Genomic DNA, 25853 nt, shown 5'->3' with positions numbered 1-25853 from the left:
AGCCCGGAGGACGTCCGATGACGTCAGAGCGCCAGCGTGGGACGCAGAAGTTCCGGGCCTTGGAGCGCAGAAGAGCCCGACCTGGCAGCCGGCCTGGCCAGGTCGGGTCGGCCACCGGAGACCACCGGGAGCCTGCGGAGCGGCGGCGAGGGCACCTCCTGCCTGCCACGGGCTGGAGGAAGCCCCGGGTAAGTGGAATTTGATTTTTATTTTTTACCCACCCTCCCTGAACCTTTCCTTTAAGGATCAATAAGAGGGGCATTAAAATCATCATTAATCCATGATTCATTCATTTTGATGAATGTGAGTCTGTCCACATTTTCTGCAGACAGACGTGTCCGGTAGTCAGTGACCACGCCACCTGCCGCACTAAACACTCTCTCAGATAGAACACTTGAGGTGGGGCATGCAAGTACCTCAAGCGCATACTGAGCAAGTTCTGGCCAGGTGTCAATTTTTTTGGTCCAGTACTCCATGGAGTCATTACTCTCTATGTTATCAGATGCACTAGCCGACCCTAAATAGTCACTCACCATACGGTCCAGCCGCTGGCGGTGACTACTATTGCTGCTGGTGCTGCTGCATGGAGCATTGGAAGACTCTGGCGGATAAAAATCATAAAACATACTCAGCAAATTTTGTGGTTGACTACTTTTGGTACTGCTGGGACCACCACAACTTTGCTGAGTACTTTGCAGAGAAGTACAAACTGTGGCCCGGGGTAAAGGTGCGGGAAAAGCATCTTCAACCCAGCGAGCAAGGGCTTCACTGATCTTTCGCATCGTGTTGTCTGCCTGGGATGGGGGTAGGAACTGCCTCATTTTCCGTTTACAGCGGGGATCTAAAATGGTGGCCACCCACATGTCCAGCCTCACTTTCAATTTCTTTATCCGGGGGTCACTCTTGAAGCACTGGATCATGTGAGCAGCCATAGGAAAGAGGTGCCTGCCAGAAATCTCATCTTCCGGCCTGTTATCACAGCTGTCACCATCCTGCTCCAGCAGCTCATCAATCTCTTCCCACCCCCGTACAATTTCCTCTTCCTCCTCCTCCTCCTCAACCTCTGCCTCTCCTACGTCCTCTTCCTGGGCATCACCATGATCAGACACTCCCGAATTTGCCTGTGCACTCTGATCTCCACGTCCAAGCAGGTTAAATAACATTTTGTCAAGCATGAAGATAAGGGGGAGTACTTGTGAGATGCTACAGTTCTCCATGCTGACCAACTTTGTGGCTTGCTCGAAAGGCTGCAAAACTTGGCAAACCTGACCAATTTGCTCCCACTGGTCCCCAGTAATGTAGTCCAGTGACAAATTTGAGGAAGCTGTCTCAGAAAGATAGATTCTGACTGCCATTCGCTGCTCCCACAACCTCTGCAACATGTAGAGGGTGGAGTTCCACCGCGTTGGGCAATCACTTATGAGTCTGTGCTGCGGAAGATTATGGCGGCGCTGCAACAACTTCAAGGAAGCGGAGGCGGTTGCTGAGCGCCGGATGTGAGCTGACACCTTTCGTGCTGTTGAAACAGCGTCCTTTAACCCTTCATATGTTCCTAAGAACTTACTAACTATAAGATTGAAGACGTGGGCCAAACAGGGAAGATGGGTGTAGCCACCTAGACGCATAGCAGACAGCATATTAGACCCATTGTCAGACACGACAATTCCTGTAAGAAGTTTCCGTGGGGCCAACCACTGGCGGATCTGATCTTCAAAGGCACTAAGGATTTCAGATCCTGTTTGCCTCTTCTCTTCCATCGATACCAGCTTCAGCATTGCTTGGCATCGATGGTGCTGCATGCCAGTATACGAGCGAAACTGCTTGATGGGAGGCTCATCAGCTACCTGGCCTGCCACAGAACAGGTGGCAGAGGGGAGTGGAGCGGGCCTCCCCTTGACCCCACGAGGTGGCACCACAAGCTGTTGAGATACTGGACAAGATCTTCCACCATCCCCAACACGATGTAGAGTGACCCAATGGGCTGTATAAGTTATATACTTCCCCTGCCCATGCCTGCTGCTCCAGGCATCTGTAGTAAAATGGACCTTTCCACCCACCGCATGGTCCATTGACCGGGCTACACACGCCACCATTTGCTGGTGTAGGGCAGGTATCGCTTTCTGGCAAAATAATGTCGGCTGGGGATCCTCCATTGTGGCGCCACACTGCTCATAAGTTTGCGGAAGGGGGCACTGTCCACAAAATTGTAGGGTAGCAGCTGTTGGGCCAACATTTTTGCCAGGAGCCCATTATTTTTTACAACAAATTTGTCATTTGCAGGGAGCATACGCTTCCTCTGCAACATTTCAGGAACCGAAGGCTGGCGCTGAAAACCTAATGAGGTGGATTGGTGCACTATTCCGGCCTGGCATGCAGAGAGAATCGGACAGGATTGGGAAGGTGCAGGCTGAATAGGGACAGGCCGAAGGCTGGAAGGAGGAAGGGGTGGGCCTGCTGTTGCTGCTGTTCCAGCCACACTCTTCCCAGAATTCTGTACCCACTGAAATGCACTGTGGTGATGGACGCGCAGATGGCTTCTCATGCCAGAAGTGCCAAACCCGCTGCCCTTTTGGCCTCTGCTTACCGCTTTGCGGCATATGGTACAGACCACCTTGCAAACGTCCTCTGCATGGTCTGTAAAGAAATGCCATGCCGGGGATGACCTTTCTGCACTCCTACTAGTTTTTTTGGTTGGTCTTTTACCAGCATTGGACTTGGCTGCAACAGGAATTACAGCTGGAAGTTGCTGGCCAACTGGATGATCACTTTGACCATGGTGATTGTGCCTACTGCTGCTGACACCTAGGCCACGAGATGCCGTCCATGTAGGATCATTAGCCTCACAATCATCTACTTCAACCACAGAATTATCATCTTGTTCCTCCACCTGCACACTGTGCAAATCAGTGGTTGTATTAAGAAGTTGAGTAGTACCACTGGTGTCACAAGCTTGTGGAGCTTTTCTGCATGACAAAAAAATGGGGGCCATTTCTGTCAAAACATCACCCACTATTTCTTGAGAGCTTGGACCCAAGGTCTCTGCCAATGCCTCATCCAAATCTTTTTGCAAATCCCTCTCCTCATCCTGAAATGTTAAATTTAGCTCTGGAGAAGAGCACTGGGAGGAGGCAATCACATCACAATCAGCAACTGCCGCCAGGGTTTTCGCAGCCTCACGAGGAACATGAGAACTGGTGCTGCTGTGACTGTCAAGACTACCTAACAATTCCTCAGACTGGGTACAGGGCTCCTTTTCAAAATACTTCAGGACAGTATTGGCTCGTTCCTCATTAATAGTTATCCTGCGACCAAACACAGGGAACAAATTGCGTACCAAAGGGGATCTATTCCTGCTGCCACCTTCTGCCTGATCACGTGCTTTGCGTGATCCACCATCGCTCCACTGTCTTTTTGGAGTGAAAGGTGCATCCTGCTGCTTTTGAGCCATTGCCTTTGGACTCAGTAGATAAAATAAAAATTATATATATATATATATAAAATTATAAATATATGTGTATATATATATATATATATATATATATATATATATATATATACATACACACACACACACTCTCTCTGTCACACCACAGTAAGCTAACTATCCCTGACCCTCTCTCACACTACAGCAAGTACACTCTCTATCACACTACACTACACCTGACTCTCTCTCTCTCTATATATATCACTCTAAGCTAAACCTGACTCTCTCTCTCTATATCACACTAACCTAAGCCTGAATCTCTATCACACTAAACTAAGCCTAACTCTCTCTGATTCTCCTAACAGCAAATATTACACACTACACTACAATCTAGCTCTCACACTCAATCTACAATCTGTCACAAATACCCAGCTAACTCACTAATGGTCACTCTAGTCTAAGCTCACTCACACACAGTCTTTAAAAAGACTATTGGTTTATTATTTATACAGTAAAGTATATATCTCAAACTCAGTCAGTAACAAAATATGGGTCTGTCTCTCTCCTCTGCTCCACAAGACTGAAACCCACAAGATGGAGGACAGCCTCTCCTCTATTTTATACAAGATGGGTGGGATAAGCTGTGATAGGTCGCTAGGAAATGGTTGCTAACGTATGATTGGTCTATCTTTTTAAAGCAGCCCTATTTGTTCAGCAATTCCGCGGATTTCCGCGGAATTCCGAATTCCGGCAGTTGCCTGATTGGTTCATTAATTCCAAATGCAATGATTGGCTTAAAAATACCGTTCTGCCGGAATCGCGGAAATTCCGTGGAATTCCGTTTCCGCATACGGAAATTTCCGCGTTCCGATGCGGAAACGTAATTTCCGGCCGGAATTGCGGAAATTACAATTCCGCGATATCCGAGCGAGCAACCCTACTCGTTTCCACCATAGCGAATCCGCATGCGGCGACGAGATGCGGATTCGCTTGTTACACTGAAGTGGCCGGGGCTGTTTCCACATGTGCGGCGTGCGGGAGCGATTTGGCGGCGGGCCAAATCTGCACGACGGGACCCACAGAATTCGCCTGCATCGGGAATCTGTGCGAATCGCCGCTAATGTATTTAATAGTAAAAACGCATGCGTTTGTTACATGCGTTTTTACCTGCGATTTCGCGTGCGATTTCGCACCTTTTTCAATGTTATTTTGCCCTGGCAGTGTCATGGTTAAATTTGATTTAAATCGCACGCAAAATCGCGGGTAAAAACGCATGCGGAAACGCATCCGCATGCGTTTTTACAAGCGTCGGAATGCCGGCGAAATCGCGTCGCAACAGTGGAAACGAGCCCAGAGGAAAGGGACAGCTGCTGCAGACTTTTTCTCCTAGGGACAAATTAGTTAGGTTCTAGGCTGCTTTGCTTGCTCCTGACTGATTATTATTGCTTTTAAAGCACCCAGCAACAGCTCTTTTGAGAGCTCAACCTGTACATTTTTTTTTTCTGTGTGTCAAACTGACACTTTTGTTGCATGCACAGCCTTGCTAATTGATAGTGTGTGTGCCACTGCCAGCAGCCCAGCACATTCAGTGACTACCTGTGTGTGTGACAGGGAGCTGCACATTGCACTACCCAGTACTGCATAGACCCCAGTACCTGTTGTGTTTACTTAACCCACCTTATCACTGCATATACCTAGCGTTGTGTTGAGTGAACCCAGCTCACTGCATCTAACTACCTGTTGTGTTGAGTGTGAACCCACCTGGCCACCTCGCTGCATCTAACTACCTGTTGTGTTGAGTGAGAACCCACCTCACTGCATCTTAAGTACCTTTACTGTTGAGTGAACCCAGTTCACTGCATCTAACTACCCAGTACCTGTTGTGTTTACTTAACCCACCTCATCACTGCATATACCTAGCTTTGTGTTGAGTGAACCCAGCTACTGCATCTAACTACCCAGTACCTGTTGTGTTTACTTACCTGGGGCTTTCTCCAGCCCGTGGCAGGCAGGAGGTGCCCTCGCCGCCGCTCCAGAGGCTTCCGGTCGTCTTCGGTGGCCGACCCGACCTGGCCGGCTGCCAGGTCGGGCTCTTCTGCGCTCCAAGGACGGGCTCTTCTGCGTCCCACGCGGGCGCGCTGACGTCATCGGACGTCCTCCCGGCTTCACTGCGCAGGCGCAGAACTACTGCGCCTGCGCAGTACAGCCCGGAGGACGTCCAATGACGTCAGCGCGCCCGCGTGGGATGCAGAAGAGCCCGTCCTTGGAGTGCAGAAGAGCCCGGCCTGGCCAGGTCGGGTCGGCCACCGAAGACGACCGGAAGCCTCTGGAGCGGCGGCGAGGGCACCTCCTGCCTGCCACGGGCTGGAGGAAGCCCCAGGTAAGTGGATATGGATTTTTATTTTTTAAAACGTTTCCCTGAACCTTCCCTTTAACCCACCTCATTACTGCATATACCTAGCGTTGTGTTGAGTTAACCCAGCTCACTGCATCTAACTACCTGTTGTGTTGAGTGAGAACCCACCTGGCCACCTCACTGCATCTAACTACCTGTTGTGTTGAGTGAGAACCCACCTCAGTCACTGCATCTTAAGTACCTTTACTGTTGAGTGAACCCAGCTCAATGGATCTAACTACCCAGTACCTGTTGTGTTTACTTAACCCACCTCATCACTGCATATACCTAGCGTTGTGTTGAGTGAACCCAGCTCACTGCATCTAACTACCTGTTGTGTTGAGTGTGAACCCACCTGGCCACCTCGCTGCATCTAACTACCTGTTGTGTTGAGTGAGAACCCACCTCACTGCATCTTAAATACCTTTAGGGCCCTTTTCCACCTGCAGTCGCTAGCGTTCACGCAGAACGCTAGCGATTGCAGAATCGCAAAACCGGCGATTCCCCGACGTTTTGCGGCCGCGATTTTGCTATGCTATGCACTGCATAGCAAAATCGCTGCAAATATCGCTCCGCCGCGCGTTCGCGTTCGGGTAAAAAACGAATCGCGGTAGTGGAAATGACCTACCGCGATTCCTATGTTAAAAAGCAAACTGTAGCGATTGTGAAATCGCTAGCGGTTTGCGACTTTGCGATTTAGCCAGCGCAAACGCGCTGGTGGAAAAGGGCCCTTACTGTTGAGTGAACCCAGCTCACTGCATCTAACTACCTGTTGTGTTGAGTGTGAACCCACCTGGCCACCTCGCTGCATCTAACTACCTGTTGTGTTGAGTGAGAACCCACCTCACTGCATCTTAAGTACCTTTACTGTTCAGTGAACCCAGCTCACTGCATCTAACTACCTGTTGTGTTGAGTGAGAACCCACCTCACTGCATATAGCTTGCATACCCCCGAGATGGACAAAATGGACAAACCAGGTAGAGGAAGAGGTAGAGGCAGACCCAGAGGAAGGCCAGCAGTCACCGGCAGGTCTGTGGCTGTGCGAGGTGGTGTTGCTGTGATTTCGTGCGGACCTGCCCCAAAATACAGTGCTCAGAAGAAGGCACGTGCCATCACTTCCCAAAATCGTGAGGAGGTGATTGAGTATTTAACACAGAACACCTCATCTCCCGCAGCCACCAGCGCTACAACAAGCACCACATCCGCTGCATTTGACACTTCGCAGGAGTTATTTGGTGGTGGTGAAATCACTGATTCCCAGCCACTACTGCAACAACAACAAGAACGCAGGTACACCACCTCTTACGTCTGAGTTAGGTGGCGATAGTATGGACGTAACGTGTGTGGTTGGGGATGATGGTGGACCACCTGAAGTTGGTGCACTTGAGGAGGTGTCTGAGGAAAGCGCAGCTGGCCAGGAGGATTATGATGACGATTATACGGATACCACATATGTTCCCGGTAGAGGAGATGACCAGGTGGACAGTTCAGAGGAGGAGTCAGAGAGGAGTAGGAGGAGACGACTCCATGATAGAAGCAGAAGGAGCTTGTCCTCAGAAACAGTTGGGGGCAGTGTCCGGCGCCATGTATCACCAGCTATGGCCAGCCAGCCAACATGCCCTTCAACGTCAGCTGCTGATGCCACCGTAGCGACATCAGCCCAGGGGGGCTCAGCGGTTTGTGTCTCAGATCGGAGCAAAGCCATCTGTTGTCTCTGCCAGCAAAAATTGAGCCGTGGAAAGGCCAACTGTCACGTAGGGACAATTGCTTTACGAAGGCACCTGGAGAGAAGGCCTAAACAGCTATGATTGGCAAGAACACCTGAGGAAAAGCAGCACCCCTCAAAAGACAAGCCGCGGAGAACAACCGCGGCAGCCGTCACAGGGGGCTTCTGCTGCTCCACGTTCCCATGGTATTGTTCGTGGCTGGGGGGAGGAAGAATGGATACACTTTTAAACAATTTAAAAATACAATTATCTAAACTTTCAAACAATTTAAAAATACAACCATCTATCATTTTCAAAAAATGTAAAAAAAAGGGCAAAAAAACTTGCCCTCCGTAAAACATTCTTGGCAAATGCTTTCGACTTGGTTGGTCTTCCGCTGGCTCAAGGGTCCATCTGACCACAGATGCCTGGTCTGCAAAGCACGGTCAGGGCAGCTACAGCATGGGTCTCAGCAGGCTCCCACTTCGGGCCGGAATCCAACCTTCATGCCCCGCGGTGACAATGGCAGACTTGCCCTCCATAACGGATTCCCGTTAAAGGATTTAAAGTTAATTCATTTCAAATACACAGCAGGGCCTCGAAAGTCCGCCTCCTGTATTGTTATTTTTGGTCACTACCTCAGGGCGGGCGTGCATGCCTGCCTGCTGCCCTCCTTGGATGTGTAGTGGTAGCCATTTCTCAGGCTCCACACCGGATTCCATCCCTCATTCCCTGGCCATTACCCGGGGTCACAAATGGCAGACTTGCCCACCTCCATATGATTCTCGTGAAAGGAATGTGGTGTCATCTTTGCCTGCCATAACTGGTTCTCGTTAAAGGAGTTAAAGTACATTCATTTCAAATACACAGCAGGGCCTCGAAAGTCCTCCTCCTGTATTGTTATTTTTGGTCACTACCTCGGGGCGGGCGGGCGTGCATGCCTGCCTGCTGCCCTCCTTGGATGTGTAGTGGTAGCCGTTGCTCAAGCTCCACACCGGATTCAAACCCCTCATTCCCCGGCCATTAGCCGGGGTCACAATGGCAGACTTGCCCACCTCCACAGGATTCTCGGTACTGAACAAGTACACAGCAAGTAGAAAATGTAATTTAAAAAACAAAACGTAAGCTTTTTAACAATGCCATGGAAAGTTGAGAAGGAAGTCACACATTACCTGACATCACTGAGTGAGGAAGAGCAATCTCGCCATGTTGCGCAGTAGTCCAGCATGGCCGTCACTACACAAACAGCTGTTTGCGGTGCGTTACACAGTGAGTTTTGTGTGTCAGTGTGAAGCAGTACTCTAATTACACTCCCTGATTGATGTATACACATGCAAGATGTTTGAAAGCACGTTAGGCCTGCAATTTAGCATTCAATGTGATTTCTGCCCTTAAAACGCTGCTTTGCGTCACATCCAGATTTTTGCCCGTGACTTTTGGCATGTATCCCACTCCGCCATGCCCCCCTCCAGGTGTTAGACCCCTTGAAACATCTTTTCCATCACTTTTGTGGCCAGCATAATTTTTTCTATTTTTCAAAGTTCGCCTCCCCATTGAAGTCTATTGCGGTTCGCGAACCGAACCTTCCGCGGAAGTTCGCGAACCCGGTTCACGAACCGAAAATCGGAGGTTCGCGACATCTCTATACTTCATACATTCTTCACTTTAGCTGCTCTTTAACCACTTGCCGACAGCCCCCAGCCGATGGGCGGCGGCAAAGACTGTGCCTAAACGACCACAATACGCCCATCGGCGGAGGCCGCGGCAGGCGTGGTTATGCGGCGATCGCGTCATTCGTGACGCGATCAACTGCCGGCGACTGGCTCTGCCCCCTCGCGCTGTAACCCGCCGGCCGCTCGGAAGCGCCGGCGGGTTACTAGCACCCGGATCGCCGCATGGAAGAAGTATAATAGGCTTTGTAATGTATACAAAGCCTATCATACTGGCTGCCTCCTGCCCTGGTGGTCCCAGTGTCCGAGGGACCACCAGGGCAGGCTGCAGCCACCCTAGTCTGCACCAAGCACACTGATTCCCCCCCCCCCCCCTGCCCCCTGATCACCCACAGCACCCCTCAGACCCCCCCCCCCTGCCCACTGTTTGCACCCAATCACCCCCCTAATCACCCATCAATCATTCCCTGTCACTATCTGTAAACGCTATTTTTTTAACCCTAAACTGCCCCCTGCTCCCTCCTGATCACCCCCCACCCCTCAGATTCTCCCCAGACCCCCCCCCCCCCCTGTGTACTGTATGCATCTATCCCCCCTGATCACCTGCCAATCACCTGTCAATCACCCATCAATCACCCCCTGTCACTGCCACCCATCAATCTGCCCCTAACCTGCCCCTTGCGGGCAATCTGATCACCCACCCACACCAATAGATCGCCCGCAGATCCGACATCAGCTCATCTCCCAAGTGCAGTGTTTACATCTGTTCTCTACTCTAAAACACCCACTAATTACCCATCAATCACCCCCTATCAACACCTGTCAATGTTACCCATCAGATTAGACCCTAATCTGCCCCTTGCGGGCACCCAATCACCCGCCCACATGCTCAGATTGCCCTCAGACCCTCCCTTATCAATTAGCCAGTTCATTATTTACAACTGTTCTTCCCTGTAATAACCCACTGATCACCTGTCAATTACCTATCAATCACCCATCAATCACCCCCTGTCACTGCCACCCATTAATCACCCCCTGTCACTGCCACCCATCAATCAGCCCCTAACCTGCCCCTTGCGGGCAATCTGATCACCCACCCACACCATCAGATTGCCCCAGACCTACCCTCAGATCACCTCCAAAGTGCATTGTTTACATCTGTTCTGCCATCTAATCACCCACTGATCAACCATCAAGCAGCCCCTGTCACTGCTACCCATCAGATTAGACCCCTATCTGCCCCTAGGGCACCCAATCACCCGCCCACACCCTCCGAACGCCCTCAGACCCCAGCCCTGATCACCTCGCCAGTGCATTGCTTGCATCTATTTCCCCCCTCTAATCACACCTTAAGACACCCATCAATCACCTCCTGTCACCACCTGTCACCCCCTAGCACACCTACCCATCAGATCAGGCCCTAATTTGCCCCGAGTGGGCTCCTGATCACTCGGCCAAACCCTCAGATCCCCCTCAGACCCCCTTCCAATCACCTCCCCAGTGCATTGATTGCATCTATTTTCACCTCTAACCACCCCCTGAGACATTAATTACCTCCTGTCACCCCCCTAGCACTCCAATCCATCAGATCAGGCCCAATACAATTTGTCATCTAAGAGGCCACCCTGCTTATGCCCGGTTCCACAAAATGTGCCCCCTCATAGACCACCTGTCATCAAAATTTGCAGATGCTTATACCCCTGAACAGTCATTTTGAGAAATTTGGTTTCCAGACTACTCACGGTTTTGGGCCCGTAAAATGCCAGGGCAGTATAGGAACCCCACAAGTGACCCCATTTTAGAAAAAAGACACCCCAAGGTATTCTGTTAGGTGTATGATGAGTTCATAGAAGATTTTATTTTTTGTCAACAGTTAGCGGAAATTGATTTTTATTGTTTTTTTCACAAAGTGTCATTTTTCACTAACTTTTGACAAAAAATAAAATCTTCTATGAACTCACCATACACCTAACGGAATACCTTGGGGTGTCTTCTTTCTAAAATGGGGTCACTTGTGGGGTTCCTATATTGCCCTGGCATTTTAGGGGCCCTAAACCGTGAGGAGTAGTCTAGAAAACAAATGCCTCAAAATGACCTGTGAATAGGACGTTGGGCCCCTTAGCGCACCTAGGCTGCAAAAAAGTGTCACACATGTGGTATCGCCGTACTCAGGAGAAGTAGTATAATGTGTTTTGCGGTGTTTTTTTACACATACCCATGCTGGGTGAGAGAAATCTCTCTGTAAATGGACAATTGTGTTTAAAAAAAATCAAAAATGTTTCATTTACAGAGATATTTCTCCCACCCAGCATGGTTATATGTAAAAAATACACCACAAAACACATTATACTACTTCTCCTGAGTACGGCGATACCACATGTGTGACACTTTTTTGCACCCTAACTGCGCTAAGGGGCCCAAAGTCCAATGAGTACCTTTAGGATTTCAAGGGTCATTTTGCGGCATTTGGTTTCCAGACTATTCCTCACGGTTTAGGGCCCGTAAAATGCCAGGGCAGTATAGGAACCCCACAAGTGACCCCATTTTAGAAAGAAGACACCCCAAGGTATTCTGTTAGGTGTATGATGAGTTCATAGAACATTTTATTTTTTGTCACAAGTTAGCGGAAAATGATTTGTATTGTGTTTTTTTTTCACAAAGTGTCATTTTCCGCAAACTTGTGACAAAAAAAAAATCTTCTATGAACTCACCATACTCCTAACAGAATACCTTGTGGTGTCTTCTTTCTAAAATGGGGTCACTTGTAGGGTTCCTATACTGCCCTTGCATTTTAGGGGCCCTAAACCGTGAGGAGTAGTCTAGAATCCAAATGCCTCAAAATGACCTGTGAATAGGACGTTAGGCCCCTTAGCGCACCTAGGTTGCAAAAAAGTGTCACACATGTGGTATCGCCATACTCAGAAGAAGTAGTATAATGTGTTTTGGGGTGTATTTTTATACATACCCATGCTGGGTGGGAGAAATCTCTCAGTAAATGGACAATTGTGTGTAGAAAAAATCAAACAATTTACAGAGATATTTCTCCCACCCAGCATCTGTATGTGTAAAAATACACCACAAAACACATTATACTACTTCTCCTGAGTACGGCGGTACCACATGTGTGGCACTTTTTTGCACTCTAAGTGCGCTAAGGGGACCAAAGTCCAATGAGTACCGTTAGGATTTCACAGGTCATTTTGCGACATTTGGTTTCAAGACTACTCCTCACGGTTTAGGGCCCCTAAAATGCCAGGGCAGTATAGGAACCCCACAAATGACCCAATTTTAGAAAGAAGACACCCAAAGGTATTCCGTTAGGAGTATGGTGAGTTCATAGAAGATTTTATTTTTTGTCACAAGTTAGCGGAAAATGACACTTTGTGAAAAAACACAATTAAAATCAATTTCCGCTAACTTGTGACAAAAAATAAAATCTTCTATGAACTCACCATACTCCTAACAGACTACCTTGGGGTGTCTTCTTTCTAAAATGGGGTCATTTGTGGGGTTCCTATACTGCCCTGGCATTTTAGGGGCCCTAAACCGTGAGGAGTAGTCTTGAAACCAAATGTCGCAAAATGACCTGTGAAATCCTAAAGGTACTCATTGAACTTTGGGCCCCTTAGCGCAGTTAGGGTGCAAAAAAAGTGCCACACATGTGGTATCGCCGTACTCAGGAGAAGTAGTATAATGTGTTTTGGGGTGTATTTTTACACATACCCATGCTGAGTGGGAGAAATATCTCTGTAAATAGACAATTGTGTGTAAAAAAAAATCAAAAAATTGTCATTTGAGGAGACATTTCTCCCACCCAGCATAGGTATGTGTAAAAATACACCCCAAAACACATTATATTACTTCTTCTGAGTACGGCAATACCACGTGTGGCACTTTTTTGCAGCCTAACTGCGCTAAGGGGCCCAAAGTCCAATAAGCATCTTTAGGCTTTACAGGGGTGCTTACAATTAGGCATCACCCAAAATGCCAGGAAAGTGAACACACCCCACAAATGACCCCATTTTGGAAAGTAGACACTTCAAGGTATTCAGAAAGGAGCATAGTGAGTCCGTGGCAGATTTCATTTTTTTGTCGCAAGTTAGAAGAAATGGAAACCTTTTTTTTTGTCACAAAGTGTCATTTTCCGCTAACTTGTGACAAAAAATAAAATCTTCTATGAACTCACCATGCCTCTCACTGAATACTTTGGGATGTCTTCTTTCCAAAATGGGGTCATTTGGGGGGGTTTTATACTATCCTGGAATTTTAGCACCTCATGAAACATGACAGGTGGTTAGAAAAGGCAGAGATGCTTCAAAATGGGAAAATTCACTTTTGGCACCATAGTTTGTAAACGCTATAACTTTTACCCAATTTAATAAATATACACTGAATGGGGTTTTTTTTAATCAAAGACCTGTAGCAGAATAACTTTCGCGCTCAAATGTATAGGAAATTTAACTTTATTTGAAAAATGTCAGCACAGAAAGTTAAAAAAGTCATTTTTTTGACAAAATTCATGTCTTTTTTGATGAATATAATAAAAAGTAAAACTCGCAGCAGCAATCAAATAGCACCAAAAGGAAGCTGTATTAGTGACAAGAAAAGGAGCTAAAATTCATTTAGGTGGTAGGTTGTATGACCGAGCAATAAACCGTGAAAGCTGCAGTGGTCTGAATGGAAAAAAAGGCTCTGGTCCTTAAGGGGTGAAAAGACTGTGGTCCTCAAGTGGTTAAAAAAATTAAGCATATACAGAAAACCACATACATAAACTATAGAGCATACCACTTTCATGCATACACTTGTATTATTTACACAGAATATTAAAAGAGACACAATTTAGAAGGCCTGGATCATTAACCACTTGAGGACCACAGTCTTTTCGCCCCTTAAGGACCAGAGCCTTTTTTTCCATTCAGACCACTGCAGTTTTCACGGTTTATTGCTCGGTCTTACAACCTACCACCTACATGAATTTTACCTCCTTTTCTTGTCACTAATAAAGCTTTTTTTTTGGTGCTATTTGATTGCTGCTGCAAGTTTTACTTTTTATTATATTCATCAAAAAAGACATGAATTTTGTCAAAAAAATGATTTATTTTTTTACTTCCTGTGCTGACATTTTTTCAAATAAAGTAAAATTTCTGTATACATGCAGCACGAAAAATGTGGACAAACATGTTTTTGATTAAAAAAAAACCATTCAGTGTATATTTATTGGATTGGGTAAAAGTTATAGCGTTTACAAACTATGGTGCAAAAAGTGAATTTTCCCATTTGGAAGCATCTCTGACTTTTCTGAGCACCTGTCATGTTTCATGAGGGGCTAAAATTCCAGGATAGTATAGATACCCCCCAAATGACCCCATTTTGGAAAGAAGACATCCCAAAGTATTCAGTGAGAGGCATGGTGAGTTCATAGAAGATTTTATTTTTTGTCACAAGTTAGCGGAAAATGACACTTTGTGACAAAAAAAAAAAAAAAAAGTTTCCATTTCTTCTAACTTGCGACAAAAAAAAAATGAAATCTGCCACGGACTCGCTATGCTCCCCTCTGAATACCTTGAAGTGTCTACTTTCCAAAATGGGGTCATTTGTGGGGTGTGTTAACTGTCCTGGCATTTTGGGGGTGCCTAATTGTAAGCACCCCTGTAAAGCCTAAAGATGCTTATTGGACTTTGGGCCCCTTAGCGCAGTTAGGCTGCAAAAAAGTGCCACACATGTGGTATTGCCGTATTTAGGAGAAGTAGTATAATGTGTTTTGGGGTGTAATTTTACACATACCCATGCTGGGTGGGAGAAATATCTCCGTAAATGACAATTTTTTGATTTTTTTTACACACAATTGTCCATTTACAGAGATATTTCTCCCACTCAGCATGGGTATGTGTAAAAATACACCCCAAAACACATTATACTACTTCTCCTGAGTACGGCGATACCACATGTGTGGCATTTTTTTGCACCCTTACTGCGCTAAGGGGCCCAAAGTCCAATGAGTACCTTTAGGATTTCACAGGTCATTTTGCGACATTTGGTTTCAAGACTACTCCTCACGGTTTAGGGCCCCTAAAATGCCAGGGCAGTATAGGAACCCCACAAATGACCCCATTTTAGAAAGAAGACACCCCAAGGTATTCCGTTAGGAGTATGGTGAGTTCATAGAAGATTTTTTTTTGTTACAAGTTAGCGGAAATTGATTTTAATTGTTTTTTTTTTTTCACAAAGTGTCATTTTTTCACAAAGTGTCATTAACGGAATACCTTTGGGTGTCTTCTTTCTAAAATGGGGTCATTTGTGGGGTTCCTATACTGCCCTGGCATTTTAGGGGCCCTAAACCGTGAGGAGTAGTCTTGAAACCAAATGTCGCAAAATGACCTGTGAAATCCTAACGGTACTCATTGGACTTTGGTCCCCTTAGCGCACTTAGGGTGTAAAAAAGTGCCACACATGTGGTACCACCGTACTCAGGAGAAGTAGTATAATGTGTTTTGTGGTGTATTTTTACACATACAGATGCTGGGTGGGAGAAATATCTCTGTAAATGACAATTATTTGATTTTTTTTACACACAATTGTCCATGTACAGAGAGATTTCTCCCACCCAGCATGGGTATGTGTAAAAATACACCACAAAACACATTATAATACTTCTCCTGAGTACGGCGATACCACGTGTGACACTTTTTTGCAGCCTAGATGCGCTAAGGGGCCCAACGTCCTATTCACAGGTCATTTTGAGGCATTTGTTTTCTAGACTACTCCTCACGGTTTAGGGCCCCTAAAATTCCAGGGCAGTATAGGAACCCCACAAGTGACCCCATTTTAGAAAGAAGACACCCCAAGGTATTCTGTTAGGTGTATGGTGAGTTCATAGAAGATTTTATTTTTTGTCACAAGTTAGTGAAAAATGACACTTGGTGAAAAAAACAATAAACATCAATTTCCGCTAACTTTTAACAAAAAAATAAAATCTTCTATGAACTCTTCATACACCTAACAGAATACCTTGGGGTGTCTTCTTTCTAAAATGGGGTCACTTGTGGGGTTCCTATACTGCCCTGGCATTTTACGGGCCCTAAACCGTGAGTAGTCTGGAAACCAAATTTCTCAAAATGACTGTTCAGGGGTATAAGCATCTGCAAATTTTGATGACAGGTGGTCTATGAGGGGGCACATTTTGTGGAACCGGTCATAAGCAGGGTGGCCTCTTAGATGACAGGTTGTATTGGGCCTGATCTGATGGATAGGAGTGCTAGGGGGGTGACAGGAGGTGATTGATGGGTGTCTCAGGGGGTGGTTAGAGGGGAAAATAGATGCAATCAATGCACTGGGGATATGATCGGAAGGGGGTCTGAGGGGGATCTGAGGGTTTGGCCGAGTGATCAGGAGCCCACACGGGGCAAATTAGGGCCTGATCTGATGAGTAGGTGTGCTAGGGGGTGACAGGTGGTGACAGGAGGTGATTGATGGGTGTCTCAAGGTGTGATTAGAGGGGGGAAATAGATGCAAGCAATGCACTGGCGAGGTGATCAGGGCTGGGGTCTGAGGGTGTGGGCGGGTTATTGGGTGCCCTAGGGGCAGATTAGGGTCTAATCTGATGGGTAACAGTGACAGGTGGTGATAGGGGGTGATTGATGGGTAATTAGTGGGTGTTTAGGGTAGAGAACAGATGTAAACACTGCACTTGGGAGGTGATCTGACGTCGGATCTGCGGGCGATCTATTGATGTGGGTGGGTGATCAGATTGCCCGCAAGGGGCAGGTTAGGGGCAGATTGATGGGTGGCAGTGACGGGGTGATTGATGGGTGGCAGTGACAGGGGGTGATTGATGGGTGATTGACAGATGATCAGTGGGTTATTACAGGGAAGAACAGTTGTAAATATTGCACTGGCGAATTGATAAGGGGGGGGGGGGTCTGTGGGCAATCTGAGCGTGTAGGCGGGTGATTGGGTGCCCGCAAGGGGCAGATTAGGGTCTGATCTGATGGGTAACAGTGACAGGTGGTGATAGGGGGTGATTGATGGGTAATTAGTGGGTGTTTAGGGTAGAGAACAGATGTAAACACTGCACTTGGGAGGTGATCTGACGTTGGATCTGCGGGCGATATATTGGTGTGGGTGGGTGATCAGATTGCCCGCAAGGGGCAGGTTAGGGGCAGATTGATGGGTGGCAGTGACAGGGGGTGATTGATGGGTGGCAGTGACAGGGGGTGATTGACAGGTGATCAGTGGGTTATTACAGGGGGATAGAGGTATACAGTAAACGGGGGGGGGGGGGGTCTGGGGGGGGTCTGGGGAGAATCTGAGGGGTGGGGGGTGATCAGGAGGGAGCAGGGGGCAGTTTAGGGTTAAAAAAAAATAGCGTTGACAGATAGTGACAGGGAGTGATTGATGGGTGATTAGGGGGGTGATTGGGTGTAAACATGGGTCTGGGAGGTGGGCGGGGGGGGGTCTGAGGGGTGCTGTGGGCGATCAGGGGGCCGGGGGGGGGGGGGAGATATCAGTGTGCTTGGGTGCAGACTAGGGTGGCTGCAGCCTGCCCTGGTGGTCCCTCGGACACTGGGACCACCAGGGCAGGAGGCAGCCTGTATAATAGGCTTTGTATACATTACAAAGCCTATTATACACTTTCTGTGCGGCGATCGGGGCGCTAGTAGCCCGCCGGCGCTTCCGAACGGCCGGCGGGTTACAGCGCGAGGGGGCGGAGCCAGTCGCCGGCGGCTGATCGCGTCACGAATGATGCAATCGGCGCATAACCACGCCCGCCGCCGCCGCCACCGCCGATGGCCGTATTGCGGTCGTTTGGGCCCAGCCCTTGCCGCCGCCCATCGGCTTAAGGCGGTCGGCAAGTGGTTAAACATTCAACTTCCAACACTAAATCATAACATAAGCAAAATACCTGACTGTGTAAACACAACAACTGGTTGCATTACTCATACTGCAGCAAAGCAACTCCACAGCTGACATAATATGCATAGAAAAAGCAAACACAATATAGTAAAAATGTCAATATATTACATACCTTTCACATACACACTGATCAGCTGTCTGTAATATACAAACACAAACAATTTCTATATAATGCTGTAATTAAAACAACTACGAACATTTATTTGGCATGCACATCATCTCTAACTCCATGTAGCTCATGCTGTCTCTGCCATCTACGCTTCACCATGAAATTAAGTTCTGAGCTAGACAATACTGGGTCTGTGGCTATACCCAATCACCCCCATAAGTCCAGTGCAAATTCTATTCTAATTTATCACTTATTACAATATTGCCCAAACAACAAACACACAACTCTAGTGGTGCGTACAGGACCTGATCCCCTTCGGCAACATCGCTGGGCCAGGCTGCACAGATACAATTCAGCTGTGTAGCTGACAACACGCTGTGTTGCTATTCGGGAGGGCAGGGGAATGACAAATGGCATGTGCATGATGTCACGTGGCGGGCGGAGGAGCGGCCTGAACAATGGGATCGGCATTACTGGGGGTGAGTAGATCCGCTGGATGGATCGCTCGCAGGTTGGGGGCTGCCGTACACACGCCTGATTATTGGCTGAGGGGTCATTATCCGCAACCTCAGTCGACGTCAGGCGTGTGTATGTGCCTTTAGTTGCCATGTTGGTGATAGATGGCTTCTATGAGAAGCCGCAATCATTCTAAGTCCTACGTCCCCTGTGCACTTGCTGGGAGCGTATATGTTACGCTTGCAGGACGTATAAAAAAAAATGACTGAGGCCATCTTGTGACCAAAAAGTAAAACTAAATCTACATACTTTTTTTTTTAATAAACAGACACACGATTACATTTGGAATTAACTGCTTACCTCCCACACTCTCCAAAAAATACCCAAATAAAATCTTTAATTTAAAAAAAAAATTACAATAAAAAAAAAACAAATAGTTACCTAAGGGTCTGAACTTTTTTAATATGCATGTCAAGAGGGTATATTACTATTATTTCTTAAATTATAAGCTTTTAATTCGTGATGGATGCAAAACTGAAAAAATGCACCTTTATTTCCAAATAAAATATTGGTGCCATACATTGTGATAGGGACATAATTTAAATGGTGTAATAACCGGAACAAATGCACAAACAAAATACGTGGGTTTTAATTATGGTAGCATGCGTTATTTTAAAGCTATAATGGCCGAAAACTGAGAAATAATGATTTTTTTCCCATTTTTCCTTAATATTCCCGTTAAATGCATTCAGAAAAAAATAATTCTTAGCAAAATGTACCATCCAAAGAAAGCCTAATTAGTGGCAGAAAAAAAACAAGATATAGATTATTTCATTGTGCTAAGCAGTGATAAAGTTATTGACAAATGAATGGGAGGTGAAAATTGCTCAGATGCATTAGCTTGAAAAATACCCACGGGCTGAAGTGGTTAAACTAAAGCAAAGATGGTTTTAGGTAAATGGGGCCCTGGGCAAAAAATGACCCAATGTAAGCACGGTCCCTGAACATTAGAGGCATTTTATAGTAGGTCTAAAGCTGGCCATTCACCCATAATTTTTTCAAATCGATTTATAGCAGATTTAATCACTTTAAACAAATCTATCTGAAATCTATAGCGCTAACATATGTGATTGAGCCGATCACATTTCTGCAGTTTATCATTTGAAAGTCCATTCAAACATGTTGGAAAACCTCAGTACGATGGGGGCAGGGCAGGGGCGGTGGGGGGATCAATAGCCCCTAGTGTTGCATTGCATCAGGAAGTACAATGCTTGCAGCAGTTCAATTGATACACCATAGATTTCTGCTGAAGTCCAGCAACCTTCAGGGTGCCAATGCCGAGTATGGTAGAAATCAATAATTAATCATCAGATCAAATTGCAAGCAGATAGGGATCAATCAACTTGGCATATCAGGTCACAATCAACCTGTGTATGGCTAGCTTCCAGCCTTGTACACACGCTAGATGGTTTTGGGCTAACGTACACATTCAGAGTGAGAGATCTGGACTGCCCGACTCTTTCATTGGCTGAGTCCACTGTTCATCCTCCTTATTGTTTCTGCTGTATGCCACTCCATCATTGTTCCTGCATCTTCTGCCATAGCAACAGAAAGAAGTTGACTCCTGATCCCAGCAGGCGACAGCACTCATGCAAGTGTATGCACCTTCAAGCAATTAACACACTAGAAGATGAACCTTTGACGAAGTTATAGTTCAGGCTTCACGTTGGCTGAGAATCTATTGTGTGTACATCTGTCAAACATTCATTTAGCAATGCCAGAGGGCTGACACAGGTGAACAAGAGTGTTCTTTACTACCCGCCTGCTGCCACTAATACTCTGCAGGGGCCCTGGAGAAGCACTATAGCTGGGTGGAGACCTGGAGGGTCCATCAACAGCTCAAGGACCCGGGGCATATATACTGTTGTGTCAATGCCAGATTTCCACCTCTAGACCAGTGATGGCTAACCTTTGCACTCCAGCTGTGGTGGAACTACAAGTCCCATGAAGCATTGCAATACTCTGACAGCTCTAAGCATAACTCGGGGAGGCAGAGGCATGAAGGGATTTGTAGTTTTGTCATAGAGATGGGCCGAAGTGTTCACTTTTGCGGAAGTTCGATTCGCCCCCATAATGCTCCATTAAGAACAACTTTGACCCTCTACATCATAGTCAGCAGGCAGATTGTCGCCAATCAGACTGCACTCACTCCTGGAGCCCCCCCGCCCTTATAAAAGGCAAGGTTCTCCTGCTGTTTTATTCCCTCATCTGCCTACAGTAATTAGTTAAGGGATAGCTGCTGACAGACTCTGCTAGGGGAAGCTTAGTTAGGCTGTTGTAGGCTTGTTAGCTTGTTCCTGGCTGATTGTTATTCCTTATATTGCACCCCCCACAGCTCCTCCCTCCTCCTCCGGATAGGATAGCAGCATACCACACGGTAGGCCTGGGTTCAATTCCTGGCCAATGCATGTGAGTTGACTTTTGAAATCCTACAAATCCCTAAGCAAGCTCATTTTTCTCTTGGATATATTATAATGGTACATGCTAGGCTGGCTTCAGCATGTAGCATTGTAGTGTGTTGTGTTGGTGGTATAATGGTTAGGATAGCAGTCTACCACGTGGTAGGCCTGGGTTCAATTACTATTTGTGACTTGTGACTACTACTCCAGTGATCTGGCATTGTGTATCTTATTGCTGTATTGTGTTGTCGGTCACTCCTGTTATTGTCTGTAATCTTATTTATTGTCCAGCTCTGCATGATAGGTTTGCGCTATATAAATGCAATAAATAATCATAATAATTTCAACCACAAATTAACCCATTTATAATTGCGATCAATGTCAGCCTGAAATAGATTAAAATTACTTTCTGGCGGCCATGTTTGGGCATCAAACGTCAGTATAGTTAATCCCAGTGATCGAATCTGCTACAGAAAATTGAGAAGTGTTTGGGCACCTTTATGCAGAGACTGTTTTTCACCATTGTGAGGATATATGTGATGATGATGATATGTACGGTAATATGCAGAACATAGCAGCCATATTGTATCGCATGGAAGCCATATGTTTCATTTTTCTGCTTGTGTCATATGTGTAAGTCTGCTCAAAGCCAGCTGGCTTCAGGGTAATTGGACACCGGGCTGCTAATGGGAGTTCCTTATGTAAGTGTAAATTAACTCGGCATTCATTGTCCAGCAGGAGAAGCTACCATTGTCTGCTTCTAATTTGGAAAGAGGTAATTAGATAACGAGCCCCTCTTTTGTTCTGCATCCTGCAAAGGAGTTGCATTGCTTTGAACTTTGTGTATATATAAACAAGCCAAAAAACGGAGTCTGGGAACTTCAAGGGGGCAAACAGGAAACTCTGGAATTTACATATGACAGCCTGCTGGAATGTTGAACGCCTTGCTCAAAGGTGTCACCAATGATTTGGTTGGTGAGTCCACACACAATACAATTTTGATTGGATGTACAATTGATATAATCTGCAATCTCATACAGAGATCGGGTAAGCTGCCAAGAATTTGCATTAGTGTGCAAATATGCATATCTAACCCTAGCTAGTCCTGTAGGTAAAAGGGTTATTTCAATAACCTTTCTAGGTATAAAAATATATATTAATAAAACAGTTATGGTAAAACATTTTTCCCCAAAAAGGCAGGATTCTTTGCAGGGATATTCAGAACAAGCACTTAAACAATTTTTAATCATTTATTTTATAATAAAATAAATGCATAAAAGTATCTAACAATGAACAGATTGATATAGTAAAATAATAGGGATAAAGAGTGAAAACGATCACTGGATACAGTCTGAGCAGTCTATGGAATTAGCTTGTCCCATGGAAATTGTAAGTCAAAACAGAAGATAGAAAGTTCTGTGGGTAATAGTTCAAAAATAAAAGCCCAGGTCAAATTTGAGCTAGCAATATCCTTGATGGTATGGATTGGCATAGAAGGACACTGACAGTCTGTGAGCCCAGCATTTTAACCCCTTCTCCACTGGGGGGTTGGAGATGGTAATCAGAGATGGGCAGACCCTGCCACATGATCCAGTTCCAGTCCTCTCATTGGAGGAAGAAAGAGATATGAAATATCTGAAATTATCATATCTCTGCATTAGTTCATCAAATCATACAGAGGGTGTGAGCTGTGTGTTCCTCGTATTCTCTGCTATTCACAGATATAAAGCATGTGTTCATTATTATGTTGCATTGCAGAGAAAATCATATGTTTCTGTCAGAAGGTGGTAGACGAACGCTTCTCGCTTGGAAATGTTCAGGTTTTGTCCAGTGACCATCTACCTAATTTTGATAGGACTGGCATTTCTAGAAAGGATGGAAAAATAGTAAAATGAATACTATTTATTTCTAGATTACCGTATTTTTCGGACCATAAGACGCACTTTTTCTCCCCCAAAAGTGGGGAGAAAAAGTCCCTGCGTCTTATGGTCCAAAGGTAGCAAAAAATAGTAGTAAAATGCAGTACACATATTGCAAAAACTGTTATTACTGTTGCGCTCTCTGTGGGTCTCTGTGCCTTCTGCACACCAATCACCTCTCATCCTCCTCGGACTGCCAGCTCCCTGCCACCAATCATCTGCCCCCGTGCCCGCTCTTTAAGTCACCGCCAATTACCCGCCTCCATGCCACCAATCATCTGCTCCGTGCCTGCTCTTTAAGTCACCGCCAATTACCCGCCTCCATGCCGCCTGCAATAAGCCTCCGTCTGCTCTCCATAACTCAGTAATCTACCTCAGCCCGCTCTCCATGCCGCCTCCATTCCACCCTCTGCGCAGTTCGGCATTCGACAGCCAGTCGGGTTGTGCGGTAGTCCGCCCACGTGTCCACCTCGTGTGCTCGCGTGATTGCCTCCATTCCACCCTCTGCGCATCCCGACTGGCTGCCGAACGGCGAACTGCGCAGTGGGCGGCACTGTGAAGTGAGTGAGGAGGAGGAGTCCGGAGAGTGACGCGTTGAGGGAGGCCGGGCAGCGGGTGTGAGGTCAGAGAAAGGGCGGAAGTACCACAAGGGTACTACCGCTGAACCGCCCGCTGCCCGGCCTCCCTCAACGCGTCACTCTCCGGACTCCTCCTCCTCACTCACTTCACAGTGCCGCCCACTGCCAGCCACTACCACCGGTACTGTTTTACTATCCTTAAACTTTTGTATGGGGAAGAGGGCAGAGGGGGGAGCGCTAGCGGAGGGGGTGGGGGGAATTCCCCCCCCCCCCCGCGATCGGGGCATGCTCCCCCCTTATGCCTGCGACCCCATAGGGGGGCCGTATTCGGCCGAACAGGGCCCTGTTCGGCCAGGCATTGAGCCATTCGGGCGAACCCGAACAGTTTGGCCGAACACCACCAGGTGTTCGGCCGAACTCGAACATCACCCGAACAGGGTGATGTTCTGCAGAACCCGAACAGTGGCGAACACTGTTCGCCCAACACTACACTGAACATTGCTGAATTCTGTGTCTTAGTGTGCTGCTGTTTGTGCACATAGGCCAGTGCTGGTGCTGCCTTAGCTACACAGTTGGAGGATTACTGTGTAGTGTGTAATTGTATATTGTGTAGTTCAGTACTGCAGTCAGTGCTAGTTGTGTTAGACTAGTACTGTCTGTATGTGAGTGACTACTGAATTTCTGCTGTGTCTTCTTGATTTTGAGTGTCAGTGTGACAGACCGTCTGTTAGTGTGCACACTGTGTTCTACTGTGCTCTGTCTGTATTTATCACCCCCCAATTTCAATAAAGTACCCCACATCCATCATACGTGCAGTATGTCTGCTGGCACTGGCAGCCGGGGGAAGGCCATCAAAGGCAAAGAGAGAGGGAATATTGCTGACACCGTCACCGCCAGCAGTTCTGCCATGCTGCCCATTCAGCCGGTAGCCACTGGCCGTGGACGCACTGGGCACCAAGCTGATAGGGGGAGTCACGCTGCAGCGGCGCAGCAGCGCATAGCGTCAATTTTTCAGAAGGGTAGGCGGCGCAAATTGGAGGAGAAAGACGCAGAGCCTGTGATGCAGCTAATGTTGGATGAGCAGGGCACCAGCAGCTTGCAACAGAGAGCTCCACCCCCACCACCACTCCTGTTCGCAGGAGCAGCAGCAGCCGCCCAGCAGCAGTGCATGGGGACTCGTCATCGGTCAAGTCGACCCCAGCAGGCAGCCTACCCTCAAGTGCTGCTGCGTTGTTGAGTCCAGACCCCACGAGCACAATCAGGCCTGTTACCACAGAGGTTGAGGGGGATATTCTTTGCCAAATGGGATTTATGGCTGAGTCACAGATGGTGACCGTGGTTGTTGGGGAGGGGTCCTACTCCTTGCCCGATGTGTCAGATTCCGCAGAAGAGGAGTTGGGGTCCGCTACATCCCATCAGTTGTTTGAGGAGGGGGAGTCTGGCGATGATTATGATGATGAGGTGAAGGACAGAGACTACCACCAACAACAGGAGGGGCATGTTAGCTCCTCTGAGTCTGAGGAGGAGGATACGTCGGTGGGTCTGACACGGAGGATCATGATCTCTGAAATTGGCAGGAGCAGCAGTGAGCAACAGCCTGCTGCTTTATCTTCTGCCGCTACCACCAGCCGCACCACTCAACCCCAGGCCCCAACCCCCGCAGCAACAAAAGTAACAGCAGAAGGGCGTAAGGGGAAATTTTTATCCCCCATCTGGAATTATTTTAATCTGCCGTCACTGGAGAGCAAGTTTGTCACCTGTAAGGGGTGCCTGGTGAAGTTGAGCAGAGGTAGCACCCCCGCCACCTATGGCACCTCCAGCTTAATAAAACACCTGGCTGGTAAACATCACAAGGAGCATGAGGAGTTCTTGAGGCTGAAGGAAGCTGGCACTGTCAGTGTTCCACCCCAAACCACCACCGGAACCCGGAACCCCCTTTTCCACTCCTATCGACACTGAGGCCTGTTCAGGCAGCCAGTCCTCGGTGGTCTCCTCTGCTCCCTCCTCGGCTTCCCGTGCAAGCCAGAAGCGACACCAGACTGACCGAGGCGTTTGCTATCAGGGCTCAGCCTCCCAGCAGCCGTCAGATCCGCCTGCTCAACGGCCTGCTTACACGGGTCATGGCCTCCCAGCTCCTCCCGTACTCCTTTGTCCAGGAGGGGAGCGACATGCGTGCACTCCTGCAGTGCGCAGCGCCGGATTGGCCTGTCCCCAGATGGCACT

General features: G+C 47.3%; 1 protein-coding gene across 1 annotated transcript in view; it reads right to left on the bottom strand.

Annotated features, from left to right (window-relative positions):
- Window positions 1-25853, bottom strand: part of LOC137541345 (VID27-like protein) — a 353729-nt gene that overhangs the window by 22727 nt on the left and 305149 nt on the right. The window contains exon 3 of the transcript XR_011025129.1: window positions 18222-18247. The gene's annotated coding sequence lies outside the window, so the exon portion shown is untranslated. The remainder of the gene's footprint in view (window positions 1-18221; window positions 18248-25853) is intronic.

Source organism: Hyperolius riggenbachi, chromosome 12 (genome assembly GCF_040937935.1).
Source record: "Hyperolius riggenbachi isolate aHypRig1 chromosome 12, aHypRig1.pri, whole genome shotgun sequence".
Taxonomy (NCBI): domain Eukaryota; kingdom Metazoa; phylum Chordata; class Amphibia; order Anura; family Hyperoliidae; genus Hyperolius; species Hyperolius riggenbachi.
Note: the sequence above shows the minus strand (reverse complement) of the source record. Positions and strands in the feature narration are given on the sequence as shown.